General features: G+C 31.8%; 8 non-coding genes across 8 annotated transcripts; all 8 read right to left on the reverse strand.

Moving 5' to 3' along the window:
- Positions 1-1,679: 1,679 nt before the first annotated feature.
- Positions 1,680-1,798, reverse strand: LOC137235943 (5S ribosomal RNA). The gene has a single exon (XR_010948145.1). It is a non-coding gene; the product is annotated as a 5S ribosomal RNA (ribosomal RNA).
- A 3,156-nt stretch (positions 1,799-4,954) lies between these two features.
- Positions 4,955-5,073, reverse strand: LOC137235944 (5S ribosomal RNA). The gene has a single exon (XR_010948146.1). It is a non-coding gene; the product is annotated as a 5S ribosomal RNA (ribosomal RNA).
- Positions 5,074-8,228: 3,155 nt separating this feature from the next.
- On the reverse strand, positions 8,229-8,347 carry LOC137235945 (5S ribosomal RNA). Its single transcript, XR_010948147.1, has one exon. It is a non-coding gene; the product is annotated as a 5S ribosomal RNA (ribosomal RNA).
- Positions 8,348-11,502: 3,155 nt separating this feature from the next.
- On the reverse strand, positions 11,503-11,621 carry LOC137235946 (5S ribosomal RNA). Its single transcript, XR_010948148.1, has one exon. It is a non-coding gene; the product is annotated as a 5S ribosomal RNA (ribosomal RNA).
- A 5,346-nt stretch (positions 11,622-16,967) lies between these two features.
- Positions 16,968-17,086, reverse strand: LOC137235947 (5S ribosomal RNA). The gene has a single exon (XR_010948149.1). It is a non-coding gene; the product is annotated as a 5S ribosomal RNA (ribosomal RNA).
- Positions 17,087-20,241: 3,155 nt separating this feature from the next.
- On the reverse strand, positions 20,242-20,360 carry LOC137235948 (5S ribosomal RNA). Its single transcript, XR_010948150.1, has one exon. It is a non-coding gene; the product is annotated as a 5S ribosomal RNA (ribosomal RNA).
- Positions 20,361-23,515: 3,155 nt separating this feature from the next.
- LOC137235950 (5S ribosomal RNA) lies at positions 23,516-23,634 on the reverse strand. The gene has a single exon (XR_010948152.1). It is a non-coding gene; the product is annotated as a 5S ribosomal RNA (ribosomal RNA).
- A 3,155-nt stretch (positions 23,635-26,789) lies between these two features.
- On the reverse strand, positions 26,790-26,908 carry LOC137235951 (5S ribosomal RNA). Its single transcript, XR_010948153.1, has one exon. It is a non-coding gene; the product is annotated as a 5S ribosomal RNA (ribosomal RNA).
- Positions 26,909-27,539: the final 631 nt, after the last annotated feature.

Here is a 27,539-nt window from a genome sequence, read left to right on the forward strand (position 1 = left end):
TTTGGTAGCAGTTGCTTTTGCTTTTGTTGCCTTTGACTTAGCGGTGGCAGATTTCGACTTGGTTGGCTTGGCTTTAACGGCGCCAGTCTTTTTTGCGCCTTTAGCCTTAGATTTCTCACTTTTCTTTTTTTCGGCGGTTTTCTTAGTGGCAACAGCTTTTTTCACTTTTTTCTCACCACTTGCCTTTTTAACACCACTCGACGATTTTTTCTTTAATGTTGCACTATCTTTTTTGGCTTTTGATTTATCAACCGATTTTGACTTACCATCACCTGATTTAGTGGCTGCAGCTGATAATTTAAATGAACCAGATGCCCCCTTTCCTTTGGTTTGAATCAATTTTCCACTAGTAACAGCCGATTTCAAATAGCGCTTAATAAATGGTGCCAATTTTTGGGCGTCACATTTATATGTTGCACTAATATATTTCTTAATTGCCAAAAGTGATGAGCCACCACGTTCCTTCAAATTCTTAATCGATGCATCTACCATTTGTTGAGTTGGTGGATGAGTGGGAGCAACCGATGGTTTTTTGGGTTTAGTTGCTTTTTTAGCAGCAACTTTCTTCTCAGCAACAGCAGCAGAAGCAGCTACTGGTGAGCTAACATTTGCAACAGCGATTGTGTCAGACATTTTCACTTAATTATTTTATTTAAACTTTTATTAACACTTGAAAATATTTATCAATTTAAGCACACAAAGCACAAACTCACTATTTATACTTTTTTATACAAGCGCATAGAATGCGATACTCTGTTTAAAATTTGAGAAGCGCAGCGAAAAGATGGATGACAAATGTTTTCATTTCAGTGCTACGTACCATTTACATTTGATAAACTTTTCATCTTAATAAATTAATTAAAATTCACATATTAAAGTTATTGCAAATATTCATGTAAAAATAGATAACTGAAATGTGTTAGTTTGATATACGAATTCATTTAAATTGATGAATTTCATATTTTCGGAGTGTCAGGCATTTTAATCAAAAGTTTGCACTGATAAAATCGAATTTTTTCTCAATTAAGTGAAATTTCTTAAAATATATTTGTACTAATCAAAATTTTAATTCGGATATATAAAATATGTTAAATTAGAAATCAAAAAAATTTTATCTTCGTTGAGTTTTAACAACATTATTTTATTTTAAAAAATTTTTTAAATATTTCTATTGCAACACTAGAGTAACCCTATATGGCTTCACTTAAAGGCATCTAAAGTTTGGAATTTTAGTCTGAATTGATTATTGATATTGGACGTCTACAACTTATATGTATAATTAAATGAAATTTCATGACATTCAAAAAAAAAAATAAAAAAAATTCTCATTGAATGCTTATTAATTATCAATATGATTATAATATACATATCTGAACATAATCGGACATCAGCGTCCATTTTAAGTACTATAATAGGTGGATGAGTATGAATTTGTACTATGCAGATTCATTTTGTATTTATATGATGAATGCTTATAAGCTTTAAATCAATAATTGATATGGTAAAAAATTATAACTAATATTATTATGCACGTAAATGTATGCGCGCGTATGAAATTTTTCCATTGAATCTATAGAAATATTAAATTGTATTCCAAGTATTTATTCAATTAAATGCAATTTAATAAAAAAAATATTTATGTACATATATATACATAAAATAAAAGAAAAAGTTGGATATGCCAACAACACGCGGTGTTCCCAAGCGGTCCCCCATCTAAGTACTAACCGCGCCCGACGCTGCTTAATTTCGGTGATCGGACGAGAACCGATGTATTCAGCGTGGTATGGTCGTTGGCAAAATTTGTTTGCCTAAATTGGTATAAGTATGGCTATTTTAATGTGTATACTCGCAGCTGTGAATTTGTCCTTTTTTTTTTTAAATGATATAAGTCGATTTAAGTAAATTTTGTTATATACTTTATAGTTTAGTGTATTCAGATACTCTTGCTACTAAAATCAGATTAAGTTTATTTTTTTACAAAAATGAACTTATGCCATTTTTGAAAATAAGCCTGCTATTATAGACATATTTATATCGCTTGGCTTGTGTCGGGGTATATTCATTTGCATGAGTTTTCATTATGCATACATACGTATGCTACTTAGTTTAAACGAACATTCATACATACTACATATGCATGTACATCTTAATAACATATCTTTCTGTTATGTATTGTATTAGAGAAATTTTGAAATCTTTGTTAAAAAATATTGTGGTCCTGAAAAGGACCGTTTGTTTGAATGTATATTTATTTTGTGTTAATATGTCCGTAAAAATGAATTTAACCGCCGAAACCATACAATGTACGACCCTGCCTCTTCAATGCATATGCAACATCCATAGCCGTAACTGTTTTCCTTTTAGCATGTTCAGTATAAGTGACTGCATCACGGATAACATTTTCCAAAAATACTTTTAAAACACCACGAGTTTCTTCATATATTAAACCAGATATACGTTTTACGCCACCACGACGTGCTAAACGTCGAATAGCTGGCTTTGTGATACCTTGGATGTTATCACGTAAAACTTTGCGATGACGTTTGGCGCCACCTTTACCTAATCCTTTTCCACCTTTGCCACGACCAGTCATTTTTTCTATTTAGCACTTTTTTTAAACGTTCAACAATTACTAGTCGCGAAATTCAAACTGCCGTACGCCTATTGTTGCCTGGTGAATTGGCTAAGCATGCCGTGAGTGAGGGTACTAAGGCTGTTACCAAATACACAAGCTCCAAGTAATTTGTGCGACTGAGGAAAATATGTATAAAAGTGAAAAATGTTAACAAAAAGGCCCTTTTCAGGGCCACAAAATATAAATTAACAAAGAGATATGAATTTTTCTAAGTCGATGAAAATTTTTAATTTTGTTTTGCAATTGAAACATCAAAAAATATTAACAAAAAGGCGCTTTTCAGGGCCACAAAATATAAATTAACAAAGAGATATGAATTTTTCTAAGTCGATGAAAATTTTTAATTTTGTTTTGCAATTGAAACATCAATTTTAAAATTGGTCAGCATGGTAGGGCTGACTTACAGTGTCAGACACTAGAGCGGTTAATTATTATGGCGAAGCAACGCTGTAGTCAGACGTATTGCGTACATTTTTGATCTTTTTGTTTGTATATTTTGTAGCCCTGAAAAGGGCTTATTGATAATTCAACATTTAATGAATGTTGTGTCCTTGTAAATTATCACAAAAAACGCAGCATATTTATTTTTTAGCTGATGCCTTTTTTGCAGCTGGCTTTTTAGTCGCAGCTTTTTTTGGTTTGGTAGCAGTTGCTTTTGCTTTTGTTGCCTTTGACTTAGCGGTGGCAGATTTCGACTTGGTTGGCTTGGCTTTAACGGCGCCAGTCTTTTTTGCGTCTTTAGCCTTAGATTTCTCACTTTTCTTTTTTTCGGCGGTTTTCTTAGTGGCAACAGCTTTTTTCACTTTTTTCTCACCACTTGCCTTTTTAACACCACTCGACGATTTTTTCTTTAATGTTGCACTATCTTTTTTGGCTTTTGATTTATCAACCGATTTTGACTTACCATCACCTGATTTAGTGGCTGCAGCTGATAATTTAAATGAACCAGATGCCCCCTTTCCTTTGGTTTGAATCAATTTTCCACTAGTAACAGCCGATTTCAAATAGCGCTTAATAAATGGTGCCAATTTTTGGGCGTCACATTTATATGTTGCACTAATATATTTCTTAATTGCCAAAAGTGATGAGCCACCACGTTCCTTCAAATTCTTAATCGATGCATCTACCATTTGTTGAGTTGGTGGATGAGTGGGAGCAACCGATGGTTTTTTGGGTTTAGTTGCTTTTTTAGCAGCAACTTTCTTCTCAGCAACAGCAGCAGAAGCAGCTACTGGTGAGCTAACATTTGCAACAGCGATTGTGTCAGACATTTTCACTTAATTATTTTATTTAAACTTTTATTAACACTTGAAAATATTTATCAATTTAAGCACACAAAGCACAAACTCACTATTTATACTTTTTTATACAAGCGCATAGAATGCGATACTCTGTTTAAAATTTGAGAAGCGCAGCGAAAAGATGGATGACAAATGTTTTCATTTCAGTGCTACGTACCATTTACATTTGATAAACTTTTCATCTTAATAAATTAATTAAAATTCACATATTAAAGTTATTGCAAATATTCATGTAAAAATAGATAACTGAAATGTGTTAGTTTGATATACGAATTCATTTAAATTGATGAATTTCATATTTTCGGAGTGTCAGGCATTTTAATCAAAAGTTTGCACTGATAAAATCGAATTTTTTCTCAATTAAGTGAAATTTCTTAAAATATATTTGTACTAATCAAAATTTTAATTCGGATATATAAAATATGTTAAATTAGAAATCAAAAAACTTATCTTCGTTGAGTTTTAACAACATTATTTTATTTTAAAAAATTTTTTAAATATTTCTATTGCAACACTAGAGTAACCCTATATGGCTTCACTTAAAGGCATCTAAAGTTTGGAATTTTAGTCTGAATTGATTATTGATATTGGACGTCTACAACTTATATGTATAATTAAATGAAATTTCATGACATTCAAAAAAAAAAAATAAAAAAAATTCTCATTGAATGCTTATTAATTATCAATATGATTATAATATACATATCTGAACATAATCGGACATCAGCGTCCATTTTAAGTACTATAATAGGTGGATGAGTATGAATTTGTACTATGCAGATTCATTTTGTATTTATATGATGAATGCTTATAAGCTTTAAATCAATAATTGATATGGTAAAAAATTATAACTAATATTATTATGCACGTAAATGTATGCGCGCGTATGAAATTTTTCCATTGAATCTATAGAAATATTAAATTGTATTCCAAGTATTTATTCAATTAAATGCAATTTAATAAAAAAAATATTTATGTACATATATATACATAAAATAAAAGAAAAAGTTGGATATGCCAACAACACGCGGTGTTCCCAAGCGGTCCCCCATCTAAGTACTAACCGCGCCCGACGCTGCTTAATTTCGGTGATCGGACGAGAACCGATGTATTCAGCGTGGTATGGTCGTTGGCAAAATTTGTTTGCCTAAATTGGTATAAGTATGGCTATTTTAATGTGTATACTCGCAGCTGTGAATTTGTCCTTTTTTTTTTTAAATGATATAAGTCGATTTAAGTAAATTTTGTTATATACTTTATAGTTTAGTGTATTCAGATACTCTTGCTACTAAAATCAGATTAAGTTTATTTTTTTACAAAAATGAACTTATGCCATTTTTGAAAATAAGCCTGCTATTATAGACATATTTATATCGCTTGGCTTGTGTCGGGGTATATTCATTTGCATGAGTTTTCATTATGCATACATACGTATGCTACTTAGTTTAGACGAACATTCATACATACTACATATGCATGTACATCTTAATAACATATCTTTCTGTTATGTATTGTATTAGAGAAATTTTGAAATCTTTGTTAAAAAATATTGTGGTCCTGAAAAGGACCGTTTGTTTGAATGTATATTTATTTTGTGTTAATATGTCCGTAAAAATGAATTTAACCGCCGAAACCATACAATGTACGACCCTGCCTCTTCAATGCATATACAACATCCATAGCCGTAACTGTTTTCCTTTTAGCATGTTCAGTATAAGTGACTGCATCACGGATAACATTTTCCAAAAATACTTTTAAAACACCACGAGTTTCTTCATATATTAAACCAGATATACGTTTTACGCCACCACGACGTGCTAAACGTCGAATAGCTGGCTTTGTGATACCTTGGATGTTATCACGTAAAACTTTGCGATGACGTTTGGCGCCACCTTTACCTAATCCTTTTCCACCTTTGCCACGACCAGTCATTTTTTCTATTTAGCACTTTTTTTAAACGTTCAACAATTACTAGTCGCGAAATTCAAACTGCCGTACGCCTATTGTTGCCTGGTGAATTGGCTAAGCATGCCGTGAGTGAGGGTACTAAGGCTGTTACCAAATACACAAGCTCCAAGTAATTTGTGCGACTGAGGAAAATATGTATAAAAGTGAAAAATGTTAACAAAAAGGCCCTTTTCAGGGCCACAAAATATAAATTAACAAAGAGATATGAATTTTTCTAAGTCGATGAAAATTTTTAATTTTGTTTTGCAATTGAAACATCAAAAAATATTAACAAAAAGGCGCTTTTCAGGGCCACAAAATATAAATTAACAAAGAGATATGAATTTTTCTAAGTCGATGAAAATTTTTAATTTTGTTTTGCAATTGAAACATCAATTTTAAAATTGGTCAGCATGGTAGGGCTGACTTACAGTGTCAGACACTAGAGCGGTTAATTATTATGGCGAAGCAACGCTGTAGTCAGACGTATTGCGTACATTTTTGATCTTTTTGTTTGTATATTTTGTAGCCCTGAAAAGGGCTTATTGATAATTCAACATTTAATGAATGTTGTGTCCTTGTAAATTATCACAAAAAACGCAGCATATTTATTTTTTAGCTGATGCCTTTTTTGCAGCTGGCTTTTTAGTCGCAGCTTTTTTTGGTTTGGTAGCAGTTGCTTTTGCTTTTGTTGCCTTTGACTTAGCGGTGGCAGATTTCGACTTGGTTGGCTTGGCTTTAACGGCGCCAGTCTTTTTTGCGTCTTTAGCCTTAGATTTCTCACTTTTCTTTTTTTCGGCGGTTTTCTTAGTGGCAACAGCTTTTTTCACTTTTTTCTCACCACTTGCCTTTTTAACACCACTCGACGATTTTTTCTTTAATGTTGCACTATCTTTTTTGGCTTTTGATTTATCAACCGATTTTGACTTACCATCACCTGATTTAGTGGCTGCAGCTGATAATTTAAATGAACCAGATGCCCCCTTTCCTTTGGTTTGAATCAATTTTCCACTAGTAACAGCCGATTTCAAATAGCGCTTAATAAATGGTGCCAATTTTTGGGCGTCACATTTATATGTTGCACTAATATATTTCTTAATTGCCAAAAGTGATGAGCCACCACGTTCCTTCAAATTCTTAATCGATGCATCTACCATTTGTTGAGTTGGTGGATGAGTGGGAGCAACCGATGGTTTTTTGGGTTTAGTTGCTTTTTTAGCAGCAACTTTCTTCTCAGCAACAGCAGCAGAAGCAGCTACTGGTGAGCTAACATTTGCAACAGCGATTGTGTCAGACATTTTCACTTAATTATTTTATTTAAACTTTTATTAACACTTGAAAATATTTATCAATTTAAGCACACAAAGCACAAACTCACTATTTATACTTTTTTATACAAGCGCATAGAATGCGATACTCTGTTTAAAATTTGAGAAGCGCAGCGAAAAGATGGATGACAAATGTTTTCATTTCAGTGCTACGTACCATTTACATTTGATAAACTTTTCATCTTAATAAATTAATTAAAATTCACATATTAAAGTTATTGCAAATATTCATGTAAAAATAGATAACTGAAATGTGTTAGTTTGATATACGAATTCATTTAAATTGATGAATTTCATATTTTCGGAGTGTCAGGCATTTTAATCAAAAGTTTGCACTGATAAAATCGAATTTTTTCTCAATTAAGTGAAATTTCTTAAAATATATTTGTACTAATCAAAATTTTAATTCGGATATATAAAATATGTTAAATTAGAAATCAAAAAACTTATCTTCGTTGAGTTTTAACAACATTATTTTATTTTAAAAAATTTTTTAAATATTTCTATTGCAACACTAGAGTAACCCTATATGGCTTCACTTAAAGGCATCTAAAGTTTGGAATTTTAGTCTGAATTGATTATTGATATTGGACGTCTACAACTTATATGTATAATTAAATGAAATTTCATGACATTCAAAAAAAAAAATAAAAAAAATTCTCATTGAATGCTTATTAATTATCAATATGATTATAATATACATATCTGAACATAATCGGACATCAGCGTCCATTTTAAGTACTATAATAGGTGGATGAGTATGAATTTGTACTATGCAGATTCATTTTGTATTTATATGATGAATGCTTATAAGCTTTAAATCAATAATTGATATGGTAAAAAATTATAACTAATATTATTATGCACGTAAATGTATGCGCGCGTATGAAATTTTTCCATTGAATCTATAGAAATATTAAATTGTATTCCAAGTATTTATTCAATTAAATGCAATTTAATAAAAAAAATATTTATGTACATATATATACATAAAATAAAAGAAAAAGTTGGATATGCCAACAACACGCGGTGTTCCCAAGCGGTCCCCCATCTAAGTACTAACCGCGCCCGACGCTGCTTAATTTCGGTGATCGGACGAGAACCGATGTATTCAGCGTGGTATGGTCGTTGGCAAAATTTGTTTGCCTAAATTGGTATAAGTATGGCTATTTTAATGTGTATACTCGCAGCTGTGAATTTGTCCTTTTTTTTTTTAAATGATATAAGTCGATTTAAGTAAATTTTGTTATATACTTTATAGTTTAGTGTATTCAGATACTCTTGCTACTAAAATCAGATTAAGTTTATTTTTTTACAAAAATGAACTTATGCCATTTTTGAAAATAAGCCTGCTATTATAGACATATTTATATCGCTTGGCTTGTGTCGGGGTATATTCATTTGCATGAGTTTTCATTATGCATACATACGTATGCTACTTAGTTTAAACGAACATTCATACATACTACATATGCATGTACATCTTAATAACATATCTTTCTGTTATGTATTGTATTAGAGAAATTTTGAAATCTTTGTTAAAAAATATTGTGGTCCTGAAAAGGACCGTTTGTTTGAATGTATATTTATTTTGTGTTAATATGTCCGTAAAAATGAATTTAACCGCCGAAACCATACAATGTACGACCCTGCCTCTTCAATGCATATACAACATCCATAGCCGTAACTGTTTTCCTTTTAGCATGTTCAGTATAAGTGACTGCATCACGGATAACATTTTCCAAAAATACTTTTAAAACACCACGAGTTTCTTCATATATTAAACCAGATATACGTTTTACGCCACCACGACGTGCTAAACGTCGAATAGCTGGCTTTGTGATACCTTGGATGTTATCACGTAAAACTTTGCGATGACGTTTGGCGCCACCTTTACCTAATCCTTTTCCACCTTTGCCACGACCAGTCATTTTTTCTATTTAGCACTTTTTTTAAACGTTCAACAATTACTAGTCGCGAAATTCAAACTGCCGTACGCCTATTGTTGCCTGGTGAATTGGCTAAGCATGCCGTGAGTGAGGGTACTAAGGCTGTTACCAAATACACAAGCTCCAAGTAATTTGTGCGACTGAGGAAAATATGTATAAAAGTGAAAAATGTTAACAAAAAGGCCCTTTTCAGGGCCACAAAATATAAATTAACAAAGAGATATGAATTTTTCTAAGTCGATGAAAATTTTTAATTTTGTTTTGCAATTGAAACATCAAAAAATATTAACAAAAAGGCGCTTTTCAGGGCCACAAAATATAAATTAACAAAGAGATATGAATTTTTCTAAGTCGATGAAAATTTTTAATTTTGTTTTGCAATTGAAACATCAATTTTAAAATTGGTCAGCATGGTAGGGCTGACTTACAGTGTCAGACACTAGAGCGGTTAATTATTATGGCGAAGCAACGCTGTAGTCAGACGTATTGCGTACATTTTTGATCTTTTTGTTTGTATATTTTGTAGCCCTGAAAAGGGCTTATTGATAATTCAACATTTAATGAATGTTGTGTCCTTGTAAATTATCACAAAAAACGCAGCATATTTATTTTTTAGCTGATGCCTTTTTTGCAGCTGGCTTTTTAGTCGCAGCTTTTTTTGGTTTGGTAGCAGTTGCTTTTGCTTTTGTTGCCTTTGACTTAGCGGTGGCAGATTTCGACTTGGTTGGCTTGGCTTTAACGGCGCCAGTCTTTTTTGCGTCTTTAGCCTTAGATTTCTCACTTTTCTTTTTTTCGGCGGTTTTCTTAGTGGCAACAGCTTTTTTCACTTTTTTCTCACCACTTGCCTTTTTAACACCACTCGACGATTTTTTCTTTAATGTTGCACTATCTTTTTTGGCTTTTGATTTATCAACCGATTTTGACTTACCATCACCTGATTTAGTGGCTGCAGCTGATAATTTAAATGAACCAGATGCCCCCTTTCCTTTGGTTTGAATCAATTTTCCACTAGTAACAGCCGATTTCAAATAGCGCTTAATAAATGGTGCCAATTTTTGGGCGTCACATTTATATGTTGCACTAATATATTTCTTAATTGCCAAAAGTGATGAGCCACCACGTTCCTTCAAATTCTTAATCGATGCATCTACCATTTGTTGAGTTGGTGGATGAGTGGGAGCAACCGATGGTTTTTTGGGTTTAGTTGCTTTTTTAGCAGCAACTTTCTTCTCAGCAACAGCAGCAGAAGCAGCTACTGGTGAGCTAACATTTGCAACAGCGATTGTGTCAGACATTTTCACTTAATTATTTTATTTAAACTTTTATTAACACTTGAAAATATTTATCAATTTAAGCACACAAAGCACAAACTCACTATTTATACTTTTTTATACAAGCGCATAGAATGCGATACTCTGTTTAAAATTTGAGAAGCGCAGCGAAAAGATGGATGACAAATGTTTTCATTTCAGTGCTACGTACCATTTACATTTGATAAACTTTTCATCTTAATAAATTAATTAAAATTCACATATTAAAGTTATTGCAAATATTCATGTAAAAATAGATAACTGAAATGTGTTAGTTTGATATACGAATTCATTTAAATTGATGAATTTCATATTTTCGGAGTGTCAGGCATTTTAATCAAAAGTTTGCACTGATAAAATCGAATTTTTTCTCAATTAAGTGAAATTTCTTAAAATATATTTGTACTAATCAAAATTTTAATTCGGATATATAAAATATGTTAAATTAGAAATCAAAAAACTTATCTTCGTTGAGTTTTAACAACATTATTTTATTTTAAAAAATTTTTTAAATATTTCTATTGCAACACTAGAGTAACCCTATATGGCTTCACTTAAAGGCATCTAAAGTTTGGAATTTTAGTCTGAATTGATTATTGATATTGGACGTCTACAACTTATATGTATAATTAAATGAAATTTCATGACATTCAAAAAAAAAAATAAAAAAAATTCTCATTGAATGCTTATTAATTATCAATATGATTATAATATACATATCTGAACATAATCGGACATCAGCGTCCATTTTAAGTACTATAATAGGTGGATGAGTATGAATTTGTACTATGCAGATTCATTTTGTATTTATATGATGAATGCTTATAAGCTTTAAATCAATAATTGATATGGTAAAAAATTATAACTAATATTATTATGCACGTAAATGTATGCGCGCGTATGAAATTTTTCCATTGAATCTATAGAAATATTAAATTGTATTCCAAGTATTTATTCAATTAAATGCAATTTAATAAAAAAAATATTTATGTACATATATATACATAAAATAAAAGAAAAAGTTGGATATGCCAACAACACGCGGTGTTCCCAAGCGGTCCCCCATCTAAGTACTAACCGCGCCCGACGCTGCTTAATTTCGGTGATCGGACGAGAACCGATGTATTCAGCGTGGTATGGTCGTTGGCAAAATTTGTTTGCCTAAATTGGTATAAGTATGGCTATTTTAATGTGTATACTCGCAGCTGTGAATTTGTCCTTTTTTTTTTTAAATGATATAAGTCGATTTAAGTAAATTTTGTTATATACTTTATAGTTTAGTGTATTCAGATACTCTTGCTACTAAAATCAGATTAAGTTTATTTTTTTACAAAAATGAACTTATGCCATTTTTGAAAATAAGCCTGCTATTATAGACATATTTATATCGCTTGGCTTGTGTCGGGGTATATTCATTTGCATGAGTTTTCATTATGCATACATACGTATGCTACTTAGTTTAAACGAACATTCATACATACTACATATGCATGTACATCTTAATAACATATCTTTCTGTTATGTATTGTATTAGAGAAATTTTGAAATCTTTGTTAAAAAATATTGTGGTCCTGAAAAGGACCGTTTGTTTGAATGTATATTTATTTTGTGTTAATATGTCCGTAAAAATGAATTTAACCGCCGAAACCATACAATGTACGACCCTGCCTCTTCAATGCATATACAACATCCATAGCCGTAACTGTTTTCCTTTTAGCATGTTCAGTATAAGTGACTGCATCACGGATAACATTTTCCAAAAATACTTTTAAAACACCACGAGTTTCTTCATATATTAAACCAGATATACGTTTTACGCCACCACGACGTGCTAAACGTCGAATAGCTGGCTTTGTGATACCTTGGATGTTATCACGTAAAACTTTGCGATGACGTTTGGCGCCACCTTTACCTAATCCTTTTCCACCTTTGCCACGACCAGTCATTTTTTCTATTTAGCACTTTTTTTAGCTTTCACAAGAACACTTCACTTGATCACTTCACTTCACAACTAATAGCTTGGTTACCGAACGTAGCTGCTATTTATACAAAAATCCACAACATTGAGTGAGCTACCATTATGTGGCATAAATATTTCTATCTCATTTTAACTCGCACAATATTGCAACCCTAAAAAAATGGACAAATGAAACGTTTTTGTGTATTTTATTATATGTATTTCCACATTTATAAAAATTAGGTTTATTAAGTGAAGTGTTCAGTGATCAGTGTTTATTTTGAATTGTGAAAAATAAAAGTGAGAAATGGCTCGTACAAAGCAAACAGCCCGTAAATCGACTGGTGGTAAAGCGCCACGTAAACAATTGGCCACTAAAGCTGCTCGCAAAAGTGCGCCGGCAACTGGTGGAGTGAAGAAGCCACATCGTTATCGCCCAGGTACAGTCGCTTTGCGTGAAATTCGTCGTTATCAGAAGAGTACCGAACTGTTGATTCGTAAATTGCCATTCCAACGTTTGGTGCGTGAAATTGCTCAAGATTTTAAAACTGATTTACGTTTCCAGAGTTCAGCTGTTATGGCATTACAAGAAGCAAGTGAAGCATATTTAGTTGGTTTGTTCGAAGATACAAATTTGTGTGCCATTCATGCAAAACGTGTCACAATTATGCCAAAAGATATTCAATTGGCTAGACGTATACGTGGTGAACGTGCTTAATTCCATATTTTAATAAATATTATAAACGGTCCTTTTCAGGACCACAAATTTTTTTAAACAAAAAAGATCAAAAATAACTGAAGCAACTGTTAATGAAAATTCGTATTTTGATAGTAGCAGCTGTAGTTTTACCCTTAATATGGTGTGTATACCTACTCACGAGTATATACACATTTATTTGCTAAACACATACATTAATATGTATGCACGGTTGTGTGTTTGTACCTTTGGTACGTATGAATACACGCCACAACTTTTTGCGCCTTTGTCGAGATGCTCATACAAACATACATATGTACATATATACATACAATATGTAGTAGCTTGCATGCTGTACTTTTTTAATGTTGCTCAGTTTTTTTTCTTCTGGAAAATGATGTAAGTCAACTTTTTTATGAATATTTTCAAACACTATTTTATTAATTGAAGTAGTTGTTAACGCAGATTTCGTTAAAAAAATAAATTTTCCAAAAGTGTACTTATGACCTTTTAAATTTTTCTTTCAAAAAGTGTTTTAATAGGTTTTAAAATAGATAAATACATATATATGACAATATAATTAATCTCTTTGTATATATATTTTGTCGTCCTGAAAAGGACGGTTTTAAATTTGGCGTCTAAGAATATATGTAAATCGGCGATTACATCACTTATGCTTTCTTTTCGGTCTTCTTTGGTAAAAGTACAGCTTGAATATTTGGTAAAACACCACCTTGAGCTATGGTAACTCCAGACAATAGTTTATTCAATTCTTCATCGTTACGAATAGCCAATTGTAAATGACGTGGAATAATTCTAGTTTTTTTATTATCACGTGCAGCATTACCAGCCAATTCAAGAACTTCAGCTGCCAAATATTCCATAACAGCAGCTAAATATACTGGAGCACCGGCACCAACACGTTCAGCATAATTGCCTTTACGTAACAAGCGATGAATACGACCGACAGGGAATTGAAGACCAGCACGGTTTGAACGTGACTTTGCCTTTCCCTTTACTTTACCACCTTTACCACGGCCAGACATTGTTGTTATATATTTCACTTAATACACTTTTTCACAAATACACACACTAGCTGAATAGCTTGGGCACTTTATTTCCTAAACGCAATTTGTGCTGCGCTTATATACTTTTTCGTTTGTACATTGAGCAACCCCAATCGCATGTTTTCAAATTAATGCCGGCAATATTTAGCGAATCGTTACGAACAGGTTGAATGGTTTGTCGGAAAAAATACACTTAAAGGTGCGCATTTTGACACTTAGAAAATTATTAAAAAGTGTGAGTGATAGTGAAGTGATTTTGTGAAAATTAAATATGCCTCCTAAAACTAGTGGTAAAGCAGCTAAGAAGGCCGGTAAGGCTCAGAAGAATATTACTAAAAACGACAAGAAGAAGAAGCGTAAGAGGAAGGAAAGTTATGCCATCTACATTTATAAAGTGTTGAAACAAGTACATCCTGATACTGGTATATCGTCGAAAGCAATGAGTATCATGAACAGTTTTGTTAATGACATTTTTGAACGTATTGCTGCTGAAGCATCACGTTTAGCTCATTACAATAAACGTTCAACAATTACTAGTCGCGAAATTCAAACTGCCGTACGCCTATTGTTGCCTGGTGAATTGGCTAAGCATGCCGTGAGTGAGGGTACTAAGGCTGTTACCAAATACACAAGCTCCAAGTAATTTGTGCGACTGAGGAAGTGAAAAATGTTAACAAAAAGGCCCTTTTCAGGGCCACAAAATATAAATTAACAAAGAGATATGAATTTTTCTAAGTCGATGAAAATTTTTAATTTTGTTTTGCAATTGAAACATCAAAAAATGTTAACAAAAAGGCGCTTTTCAGGGCCACAAAATATAAATTAACAAAGAGATATGAATTTTTCTAAGTCGATGAAAATTTTTAATTTTGTTTTGCAATTGAAACATCAATTTTAAAATTGGTCAGCATGGTAGGGCTGACTTACAGTGTCAGATCTTTTTGTTTGTATATTTTGTAGCCCTGAAAAGGGCTTATTGATAATTCAACATTTAATGAATGTTGTGTCCTTGTAAATTATCACAAAAAACGCAGCATATTTATTTTTTAGCTGATGCCTTTTTTGCAGCTGGCTTTTTAGTCGCAGCCTTTTTTGGTTTGGTAGCAGTTGCTTTTGCTTTTGTTGCCTTTGACTTAGCGGTGGCAGATTTCGACTTGGTTGGCTTGGCTTTAACGGCGCCAGTCTTTTTTGCGTCTTTAGCCTTAGATTTCTCACTTTTCTTTTTTTCGGCGGTTTTCTTAGTGGCAACAGCTTTTTTTACTTTTTTCTCACCACTTGCCTTTTTAACACCACTCGACGATTTTTTCTTTAATGTTGCACTATCTTTTTTGGCTTTTGATTTATCAACCGATTTTGACTTACCATCACCTGATTTAGTGGCTGCAGCTGATAATTTAAATGAACCAGATGCCCCCTTTCCTTTGGTTTGAATCAATTTTCCACTAGTAACAGCCGATTTCAAATAGCGCTTAATAAATGGTGCCAATTTTTGGGCGTCACATTTATATGTTGCACTAATATATTTCTTAATTGCCAAAAGTGATGAGCCACCACGTTCCTTCAAATTCTTAATCGATGCATCTACCATTTGTTGAGTTGGTGGATGAGTGGGAGCAACCGATGGTTTTTTGGGTTTAGTTGCTTTTTTAGCAGCAACTTTCTTCTCAGCAACAGCAGCAGAAGCAGCTACTGGTGAGCTAACATTTGCAACAGCGATTGTGTCAGACATTTTCACTTAATTATTTTATTTAAACTTTTATTAACACTTGAAAATATTTATCAATTTAAGCACACAAAGCACAAACTCACTATTTATACTTTTTTATACAAGCGCATAGAATGCGATACTCTGTTTAAAATTTGAGAAGCGCAGCGAAAAGATGGATGACAAATGTTTTCATTTCAGTGCTACGTACCATTTACATTTGATAAACTTTTCATCTTAATAAATTAATTAAAATTCACATATTAAAGTTATTGCAAATATTCATGTAAAAATAGATAACTGAAATGTGTTAGTTTGATATACGAATTCATTTAAATTGATGAATTTCATATTTTCGGAGTGTCAGGCATTTTAATCAAAAGTTTGCACTGATAAAATCGAATTTTTTCTCAATTAAGTGAAATTTCTTAAAATATATTTGTACTAATCAAAATTTTAATTCGGATATATAAAATATGTTAAATTAGAAATCAAAAAACTTATCTTCGTTGAGTTTTAACAACATTATTTTATTTTAAAAAATTTTTTAAATATTTCTATTGCAACACTAGAGTAACCCTATATGGCTTCACTTAAAGGCATCTAAAGTTTGGAATTTTAGTCTGAATTGATTATTGATATTGGACGTCTACAACTTATATGTATAATTAAATGAAATTTCATGACATTCAAAAAAAAAAATAAAAAAAATTCTCATTGAATGCTTATTAATTATCAATATGATTATAATATACATATCTGAACATAATCGGACATCAGCGTCCATTTTAAGTACTATAATAGGTGGATGAGTATGAATTTGTACTATGCAGATTCATTTTGTATTTATATGATGAATGCTTATAAGCTTTAAATCAATAATTGATATGGTAAAAAATTATAACTAATATTATTATGCACGTAAATGTATGCGCGCGTATGAAATTTTTCCATTGAATCTATAGAAATATTAAATTGTATTCCAAGTATTTATTCAATTAAATGCAATTTAATAAAAAAAATATTTATGTACATATATATACATAAAATAAAAGAAAAAGTTGGATATGCCAACAACACGCGGTGTTCCCAAGCGGTCCCCCATCTAAGTACTAACCGCGCCCGACGCTGCTTAATTTCGGTGATCGGACGAGAACCGATGTATTCAGCGTGGTATGGTCGTTGGCAAAATTTGTTTGCCTAAATTGGTATAAGTATGGCTATTTTAATGTGTATACTCGCAGCTGTGAATTTGTCCTTTTTTTTTTTAAATGATATAAGTCGATTTAAGTAAATTTTGTTATATACTTTATAGTTTAGTGTATTCAGATACTCTTGCTACTAAAATCAGATTAAGTTTATTTTTTTACAAAAATGAACTTATGCCATTTTTGAAAATAAGCCTGCTATTATAGACATATTTATATCGCTTGGCTTGTGTCGGGGTATATTCATTTGCATGAGTTTTCATTATGCATACATACGTATGCTACTTAGTTTAAACGAACATTCATACATACTACATATGCATGTACATCTTAATAACATATCTTTCTGTTATGTATTGTATTAGAGAAATTTTGAAATCTTTGTTAAAAAATATTGTGGTCCTGAAAAGGACCGTTTGTTTGAATGTATATTTATTTTGTGTTAATATGTCCGTAAAAATGAATTTAACCGCCGAAACCATACAATGTACGACCCTGCCTCTTCAATGCATATACAACATCCATAGCCGTAACTGTTTTCCTTTTAGCATGTTCAGTATAAGTGACTGCATCACGGATAACATTTTCCAAAAATACTTTTAAAACACCACGAGTTTCTTCATATATTAAACCAGATATACGTTTTACGCCACCACGACGTGCTAAACGTCGAATAGCTGGCTTTGTGATACCTTGGATGTTATCACGTAAAACTTTGCGATGACGTTTGGCGCCACCTTTACCTAATCCTTTTCCACCTTTGCCACGACCAGTCATTTTTTCTATTTAGCACTTTTTTTAAACGTTCAACAATTACTAGTCGCGAAATTCAAACTGCCGTACGCCTATTGTTGCCTGGTGAATTGGCTAAGCATGCCGTGAGTGAGGGTACTAAGGCTGTTACCAAATACACAAGCTCCAAGTAATTTGTGCGACTGAGGAAAATATGTATAAAAGTGAAAAATGTTAACAAAAAGGCCCTTTTCAGGGCCACAAAATATAAATTAACAAAGAGATATGAATTTTTCTAAGTCGATGAAAATTTTTAATTTTGTTTTGCAATTGAAACATCAAAAAATATTAACAAAAAGGCGCTTTTCAGGGCCACAAAATATAAATTAACAAAGAGATATGAATTTTTCTAAGTCGATGAAAATTTTTAATTTTGTTTTGCAATTGAAACATCAATTTTAAAATTGGTCAGCATGGTAGGGCTGACTTACAGTGTCAGACACTAGAGCGGTTAATTATTATGGCGAAGCAACGCTGTAGTCAGACGTATTGCGTACATTTTTGATCTTTTTGTTTGTATATTTTGTAGCCCTGAAAAGGGGTTATTGATAATTCAACATTTAATGAATGTTGTGTCCTTGTAAATTATCACAAAAAACGCAGCATATTTATTTTTTAGCTGATGCCTTTTTTGCAGCTGGCTTTTTAGTCGCAGCCTTTTTTGGTTTGGTAGCAGTTGCTTTTGCTTTTGTTGCCTTTGACTTAGCGGTGGCAGATTTCGACTTGGTTGGCTTGGCTTTAACGGCGCCAGTCTTTTTTGCGTCTTTAGCCTTAGATTTCTCACTTTTCTTTTTTTCGGCGGTTTTCTTAGTGGCAACAGCTTTTTTCACTTTTTTCTCACCACTTGCCTTTTTAACACCACTCGACGATTTTTTCTTTAATGTTGCACTATCTTTTTTGGCTTTTGATTTATCAACCGATTTTGACTTACCATCACCTGATTTAGTGGCTGCAGCTGATAATTTAAATGAACCAGATGCCCCCTTTCCTTTGGTTTGAATCAATTTTCCACTAGTAACAGCCGATTTCAAATAGCGCTTAATAAATGGTGCCAATTTTTGGGCGTCACATTTATATGTTGCACTAATATATTTCTTAATTGCCAAAAGTGATGAGCCACCACGTTCCTTCAAATTCTTAATCGATGCATCTACCATTTGTTGAGTTGGTGGATGAGTGGGAGCAACCGATGGTTTTTTGGGTTTAGTTGCTTTTTTAGCAGCAACTTTCTTCTCAGCAACAGCAGCAGAAGCAGCTACTGGTGAGCTAACATTTGCAACAGCGATTGTGTCAGACATTTTCACTTAATTATTTTATTTAAACTTTTATTAACACTTGAAAATATTTATCAATTTAAGCACACAAAGCACAAACTCACTATTTATACTTTTTTATACAAGCGCATAGAATGCGATACTCTGTTTAAAATTTGAGAAGCGCAGCGAAAAGATGGATGACAAATGTTTTCATTTCAGTGCTACGTACCATTTACATTTGATAAACTTTTCATCTTAATAAATTAATTAAAATTCACATATTAAAGTTATTGCAAATATTCATGTAAAAATAGATAACTGAAATGTGTTAGTTTAATATACGAATTCATTTAAATTGATGAATTTCATATTTTCGGAGTGTCAGGCATTTTAATCAAAAGTTTGCACTGATAAAATCGAATTTTTTCTCAATTAAGTGAAATTTCTTAAAATATATTTGTACTAATCAAAATTTTAATTCGGATATATAAAATATGTTAAATTAGAAATCAAAAAACTTATCTTCGTTGAGTTTTAACAACATTATTTTATTTTAAAAAATTTTTTAAATATTTCTATTGCAACACTAGAGTAACCCTATATGGCTTCACTTAAAGGCATCTAAAGTTTGGAATTTTAGTCTGAATTGATTATTGATATTGGACGTCTACAACTTATATGTATAATTAAATGAAATTTCATGACATTCAAAAAAAAAAATAAAAAAAATTCTCATTGAATGCTTATTAATTATCAATATGATTATAATATACATATCTGAACATAATCGGACATCAGCGTCCATTTTAAGTACTATAATAGGTGGATGAGTATGAATTTGTACTATGCAGATTCATTTTGTATTTATATGATGAATGCTTATAAGCTTTAAATCAATAATTGATATGGTAAAAAATTATAACTAATATTATTATGCACGTAAATGTATGCGCGCGTATGAAATTTTTCCATTGAATCTATAGAAATATTAAATTGTATTCCAAGTATTTATTCAATTAAATGCAATTTAATAAAAAAAATATTTATGTACATATATATACATAAAATAAAAGAAAAATTTGGATATGCCAACAACACGCGGTGTTCCCAAGCGGTCCCCCATCTAAGTACTAACCGCGCCCGACGCTGCTTAATTTCGGTGATCGGACGAGAACCGATGTATTCAGCGTGGTATGGTCGTTGGCAAAATTTGTTTGCCTAAATTGGTATAAGTATGGCTATTTTAATGTGTATACTCGCAGCTGTGAATTTGTCCTTTTTTTTTTTAAATGATATAAGTCGATTTAAGTAAATTTTGTTATATACTTTATAGTTTAGTGTATTCAGATACTCTTGCTACTAAAATCAGATTAAGTTTATTTTTTTACAAAAATGAACTTATGCCATTTTTGAAAATAAGCCTGCTATTATAGACATATTTATATCGCTTGGCTTGTGTCGGGGTATATTCATTTGCATGAGTTTTCATTATGCATACATACGTATGCTACTTAGTTTAAACGAACATTCATACATACTACATATGCATGTACATCTTAATAACATATCTTTCTGTTATGTATTGTATTAGAGAAATTTTGAAATCTTTGTTAAAAAATATTGTGGTCCTGAAAAGGACCGTTTGTTTGAATGTATATTTATTTTGTGTTAATATGTCCGTAAAAATGAATTTAACCGCCGAAACCATACAATGTACGACCCTGCCTCTTCAATGCATATACAACATCCATAGCCGTAACTGTTTTCCTTTTAGCATGTTCAGTATAAGTGACTGCATCACGGATAACATTTTCCAAAAATACTTTTAAAACACCACGAGTTTCTTCATATATTAAACCAGATATACGTTTTACGCCACCACGACGTGCTAAACGTCGAATAGCTGGCTTTGTGATACCTTGGATGTTATCACGTAAAACTTTGCGATGACGTTTGGCGCCACCTTTACCTAATCCTTTTCCACCTTTGCCACGACCAGTCATTTTTTCTATTTAGCACTTTTTTTAAACGTTCAACAATTACTAGTCGCGAAATTCAAACTGCCGTACGCCTATTGTTGCCTGGTGAATTGGCTAAGCATGCCGTGAGTGAGGGTACTAAGGCTGTTACCAAATACACAAGCTCCAAGTAATTTGTGCGACTGAGGAAAATATGTATAAAAGTGAAAAATGTTAACAAAAAGGCCCTTTTCAGGGCCACAAAATATAAATTAACAAAGAGATATGAATTTTTCTAAGTCGATGAAAATTTTTAATTTTGTTTTGCAATTGAAACATCAAAAAATATTAACAAAAAGGCGCTTTTCAGGGCCACAAAATATAAATTAACAAAGAGATATGAATTTTTCTAAGTCGATGAAAATTTTTAATTTTGTTTTGCAATTGAAACATCAATTTTAAAATTGGTCAGCATGGTAGGGCTGACTTACAGTGTCAGACACTAGAGCGGTTAATTATTATGGCGAAGCAACGCTGTAGTCAGACGTATTGCGTACATTTTTGATCTTTTTGTTTGTATATTTTGTAGCCCTGAAAAGGGGTTATTGATAATTCAACATTTAATGAATGTTGTGTCCTTGTAAATTATCACAAAAAACGCAGCATATTTATTTTTTAGCTGATGCCTTTTTTGCAGCTGGCTTTTTAGTCGCAGCCTTTTTTGGTTTGGTAGCAGTTGCTTTTGCTTTTGTTGCCTTTGACTTAGCGGTGGCAGATTTCGACTTGGTTGGCTTGGCTTTAACGGCGCCAGTCTTTTTTGCGTCTTTAGCCTTAGATTTCTCACTTTTCTTTTTTTCGGCGGTTTTCTTAGTGGCAACAGCTTTTTTCACTTTTTTCTCACCACTTGCCTTTTTAACACCACTCGACGATTTTTTCTTTAATGTTGCACTATCTTTTTTGGCTTTTGATTTATCAACCGATTTTGACTTACCATCACCTGATTTAGTGGCTGCAGCTGATAATTTAAATGAACCAGATGCCCCCTTTCCTTTGGTTTGAATCAATTTTCCACTAGTAACAGCCGATTTCAAATAGCGCTTAATAAATGGTGCCAATTTTTGGGCGTCACATTTATATGTTGCACTAATATATTTCTTAATTGCCAAAAGTGATGAGCCACCACGTTCCTTCAAATTCTTAATCGATGCATCTACCATTTGTTGAGTTGGTGGATGAGTGGGAGCAACCGATGGTTTTTTGGGTTTAGTTGCTTTTTTAGCAGCAACTTTCTTCTCAGCAACAGCAGCAGAAGCAGCTACTGGTGAGCTAACATTTGCAACAGCGATTGTGTCAGACATTTTCACTTAATTATTTTATTTAAACTTTTATTAACACTTGAAAATATTTATCAATTTAAGCACACAAAGCACAAACTCACTATTTATACTTTTTTATACAAGCGCATAGAATGCGATACTCTGTTTAAAATTTGAGAAGCGCAGCGAAAAGATGGATGACAAATGTTTTCATTTCAGTGCTACGTACCATTTACATTTGATAAACTTTTCATCTTAATAAATTAATTAAAATTCACATATTAAAGTTATTGCAAATATTCATGTAAAAATAGATAACTGAAATGTGTTAGTTTAATATACGAATTCATTTAAATTGATGAATTTCATATTTTCGGAGTGTCAGGCATTTTAATCAAAAGTTTGCACTGATAAAATCGAATTTTTTCTCAATTAAGTGAAATTTCTTAAAATATATTTGTACTAATCAAAATTTTAATTCGGATATATAAAATATGTTAAATTAGAAATCAAAAAACTTATCTTCGTTGAGTTTTAACAACATTATTTTATTTTAAAAAATTTTTTAAATATTTCTATTGCAACACTAGAGTAACCCTATATGGCTTCACTTAAAGGCATCTAAAGTTTGGAATTTTAGTCTGAATTGATTATTGATATTGGACGTCTACAACTTATATGTATAATTAAATGAAATTTCATGACATTCAAAAAAAAAAATAAAAAAAATTCTCATTGAATGCTTATTAATTATCAATATGATTATAATATACATATCTGAACATAATCGGACATCAGCGTCCATTTTAAGTACTATAATAGGTGGATGAGTATGAATTTGTACTATGCAGATTCATTTTGTATTTATATGATGAATGCTTATAAGCTTTAAATCAATAATTGATATGGTAAAAAATTATAACTAATATTATTATGCACGTAAATGTATGCGCGCGTATGAAATTTTTCCATTGAATCTATAGAAATATTAAATTGTATTCCAAGTATTTATTCAATTAAATGCAATTTAATAAAAAAAATATTTATGTACATATATATACATAAAATAAAAGAAAAATTTGGATATGCCAACAACACGCGGTGTTCCCAAGCGGTCCCCCATCTAAGTACTAACCGCGCCCGACGCTGCTTAATTTCGGTGATCGGACGAGAACCGATGTATTCAGCGTGGTATGGTCGTTGGCAAAATTTGTTTGCCTAAATTGGTATAAGTATGGCTATTTTAATGTGTATACTCGCAGCTGTGAATTTGTCCTTTTTTTTTTTAAATGATATAAGTCGATTTAAGTAAATTTTGTTATATACTTTATAGTTTAGTGTATTCAGATACTCTTGCTACTAAAATCAGATTAAGTTTATTTTTTTACAAAAATGAACTTATGCCATTTTTGAAAATAAGCCTGCTATTATAGACATATTTATATCGCTTGGCTTGTGTCGGGGTATATTCATTTGCATGAGTTTTCATTATGCATACATACGTATGCTACTTAGTTTAAACGAACATTCATACATACTACATATGCATGTACATCTTAATAACATATCTTTCTGTTATGTATTGTATTAGAGAAATTTTGAAATCTTTGTTAAAAAATATTGTGGTCCTGAAAAGGACCGTTTGTTTGAATGTATATTTATTTTGTGTTAATATGTCCGTAAAAATGAATTTAACCGCCGAAACCATACAATGTACGACCCTGCCTCTTCAATGCATATACAACATCCATAGCCGTAACTGTTTTCCTTTTAGCATGTTCAGTATAAGTGACTGCATCACGGATAACATTTTCCAAAAATACTTTTAAAACACCACGAGTTTCTTCATATATTAAACCAGATATACGTTTTACGCCACCACGACGTGCTAAACGTCGAATAGCTGGCTTTGTGATACCTTGGATGTTATCACGTAAAACTTTGCGATGACGTTTGGCGCCACCTTTACCTAATCCTTTTCCACCTTTGCCACGACCAGTCATTTTTTCTATTTAGCACTTTTTTTAAACGTTCAACAATTACTAGTCGCGAAATTCAAACTGCCGTACGCCTATTGTTGCCTGGTGAATTGGCTAAGCATGCCGTGAGTGAGGGTACTAAGGCTGTTACCAAATACACAAGCTCCAAGTAATTTGTGCGACTGAGGAAAATATGTATAAAAGTGAAAAATGTTAACAAAAAGGCCCTTTTCAGGGCCACAAAATATAAATTAACAAAGAGATATGAATTTTTCTAAGTCGATGAAAATTTTTAATTTTGTTTTGCAATTGAAACATCAAAAAATATTAACAAAAAGGCGCTTTTCAGGGCCACAAAATATAAATTAACAAAGAGATATGAATTTTTCTAAGTCGATGAAAATTTTTAATTTTGTTTTGCAATTGAAACATCAATTTTAAAATTGGTCAGCATGGTAGGGCTGACTTACAGTGTCAGACACTAGAGCGGTTAATTATTATGGCGAAGCAACGCTGTAGTCAGACGTATTGCGTACATTTTTGATCTTTTTGTTTGTATATTTTGTAGCCCTGAAAAGGGGTTATTGATAATTCAACATTTAATGAATGTTGTGTCCTTGTAAATTATCACAAAAAACGCAGCATATTTATTTTTTAGCTGATGCCTTTTTTGCAGCTGGCTTTTTAGTCGCAGCCTTTTTTGGTTTGGTAGCAGTTGCTTTTGCTTTTGTTGCCTTTGACTTAGCGGTGGCAGATTTCGACTTGGTTGGCTTGGCTTTAACGGCGCCAGTCTTTTTTGCGTCTTTAGCCTTAGATTTCTCACTTTTCTTTTTTTCGGCGGTTTTCTTAGTGGCAACAGCTTTTTTCACTTTTTTCTCACCACTTGCCTTTTTAACACCACTCGACGATTTTTTCTTTAATGTTGCACTATCTTTTTTGGCTTTTGATTTATCAACCGATTTTGACTTACCATCACCTGATTTAGTGGCTGCAGCTGATAATTTAAATGAACCAGATGCCCCCTTTCCTTTGGTTTGAATCAATTTTCCACTAGTAACAGCCGATTTCAAATAGCGCTTAATAAATGGTGCCAATTTTTGGGCGTCACATTTATATGTTGCACTAATATATTTCTTAATTGCCAAAAGTGATGAGCCACCACGTTCCTTCAAATTCTTAATCGATGCATCTACCATTTGTTGAGTTGGTGGATGAGTGGGAGCAACCGATGGTTTTTTGGGTTTAGTTGCTTTTTTAGCAGCAACTTTCTTCTCAGCAACAGCAGCAGAAGCAGCTACTGGTGAGCTAACATTTGCAACAGCGATTGTGTCAGACATTTTCACTTAATTATTTTATTTAAACTTTTATTAACACTTGAAAATATTTATCAATTTAAGCACACAAAGCACAAACTCACTATTTATACTTTTTTATACAAGCGCATAGAATGCGATACTCTGTTTAAAATTTGAGAAGCGCAGCGAAAAGATGGATGACAAATGTTTTCATTTCAGTGCTACGTACCATTTACATTTGATAAACTTTTCATCTTAATAAATTAATTAAAATTCACATATTAAAGTTATTGCAAATATTCATGTAAAAATAGATAACTGAAATGTGTTAGTTTAATATACGAATTCATTTAAATTGATGAATTTCATATTTTCGGAGTGTCAGGCATTTTAATCAAAAGTTTGCACTGATAAAATCGAATTTTTTCTCAATTAAGTGAAATTTCTTAAAATATATTTGTACTAATCAAAATTTTAATTCGGATATATAAAATATGTTAAATTAGAAATCAAAAAACTTATCTTCGTTGAGTTTTAACAACATTATTTTATTTTAAAAAATTTTTTAAATATTTCTATTGCAACACTAGAGTAACCCTATATGGCTTCACTTAAAGGCATCTAAAGTTTGGAATTTTAGTCTGAATTGATTATTGATATTGGACGTCTACAACTTATATGTATAATTAAATGAAATTTCATGACATTCAAAAAAAAAAATAAAAAAAATTCTCATTGAATGCTTATTAATTATCAATATGATTATAATATACATATCTGAACATAATCGGACATCAGCGTCCATTTTAAGTACTATAATAGGTGGATGAGTATGAATTTGTACTATGCAGATTCATTTTGTATTTATATGATGAATGCTTATAAGCTTTAAATCAATAATTGATATGGTAAAAAATTATAACTAATATTATTATGCACGTAAATGTATGCGCGCGTATGAAATTTTTCCATTGAATCTATAGAAATATTAAATTGTATTCCAAGTATTTATTCAATTAAATGCAATTTAATAAAAAAAATATTTATGTACATATATATACATAAAATAAAAGAAAAAGTTGGATATGCCAACAACACGCGGTGTTCCCAAGCGGTCCCCCATCTAAGTACTAACCGCGCCCGACGCTGCTTAATTTCGGTGATCGGACGAGAACCGATGTATTCAGCGTGGTATGGTCGTTGGCAAAATTTGTTTGCCTAAATTGGTATAAGTATGGCTATTTTAATGTGTATACTCGCAGCTGTGAATTTGTCCTTTTTTTTTTTAAATGATATAAGTCGATTTAAGTAAATTTTGTTATATACTTTATAGTTTAGTGTATTCAGATACTCTTGCTACTAAAATCAGATTAAGTTTATTTTTTTACAAAAATGAACTTATGCCATTTTTGAAAATAAGCCTGCTATTATAGACATATTTATATCGCTTGGCTTGTGTCGGGGTATATTCATTTGCATGAGTTTTCATTATGCATAGATACGTATGCTACTTAGTTTAAACGAACATTCATACATACTACATATGCATGTACATCTTAATAACATATCTTTCTGTTATGTATTGTATTAGAGAAATTTTGAAATCTTTGTTAAAAAATATTGTGGTCCTGAAAAGGACCGTTTGTTTGAATGTATATTTATTTTGTGTTAATATGTCCGTAAAAATGAATTTAACCGCCGAAACCATACAATGTACGACCCTGCCTCTTCAATGCATATACAACATCCATAGCCGTAACTGTTTTCCTTTTAGCATGTTCAGTATAAGTGACTGCATCACGGATAACATTTTCCAAAAATACTTTTAAAACACCA

The sequence above is a fragment of the Eurosta solidaginis genome, unplaced genomic scaffold, assembly GCF_040869045.1.
Source record: "Eurosta solidaginis isolate ZX-2024a unplaced genomic scaffold, ASM4086904v1 ctg00001140.1, whole genome shotgun sequence".
NCBI lineage: Eukaryota > Metazoa > Arthropoda > Insecta > Diptera > Tephritidae > Eurosta > Eurosta solidaginis.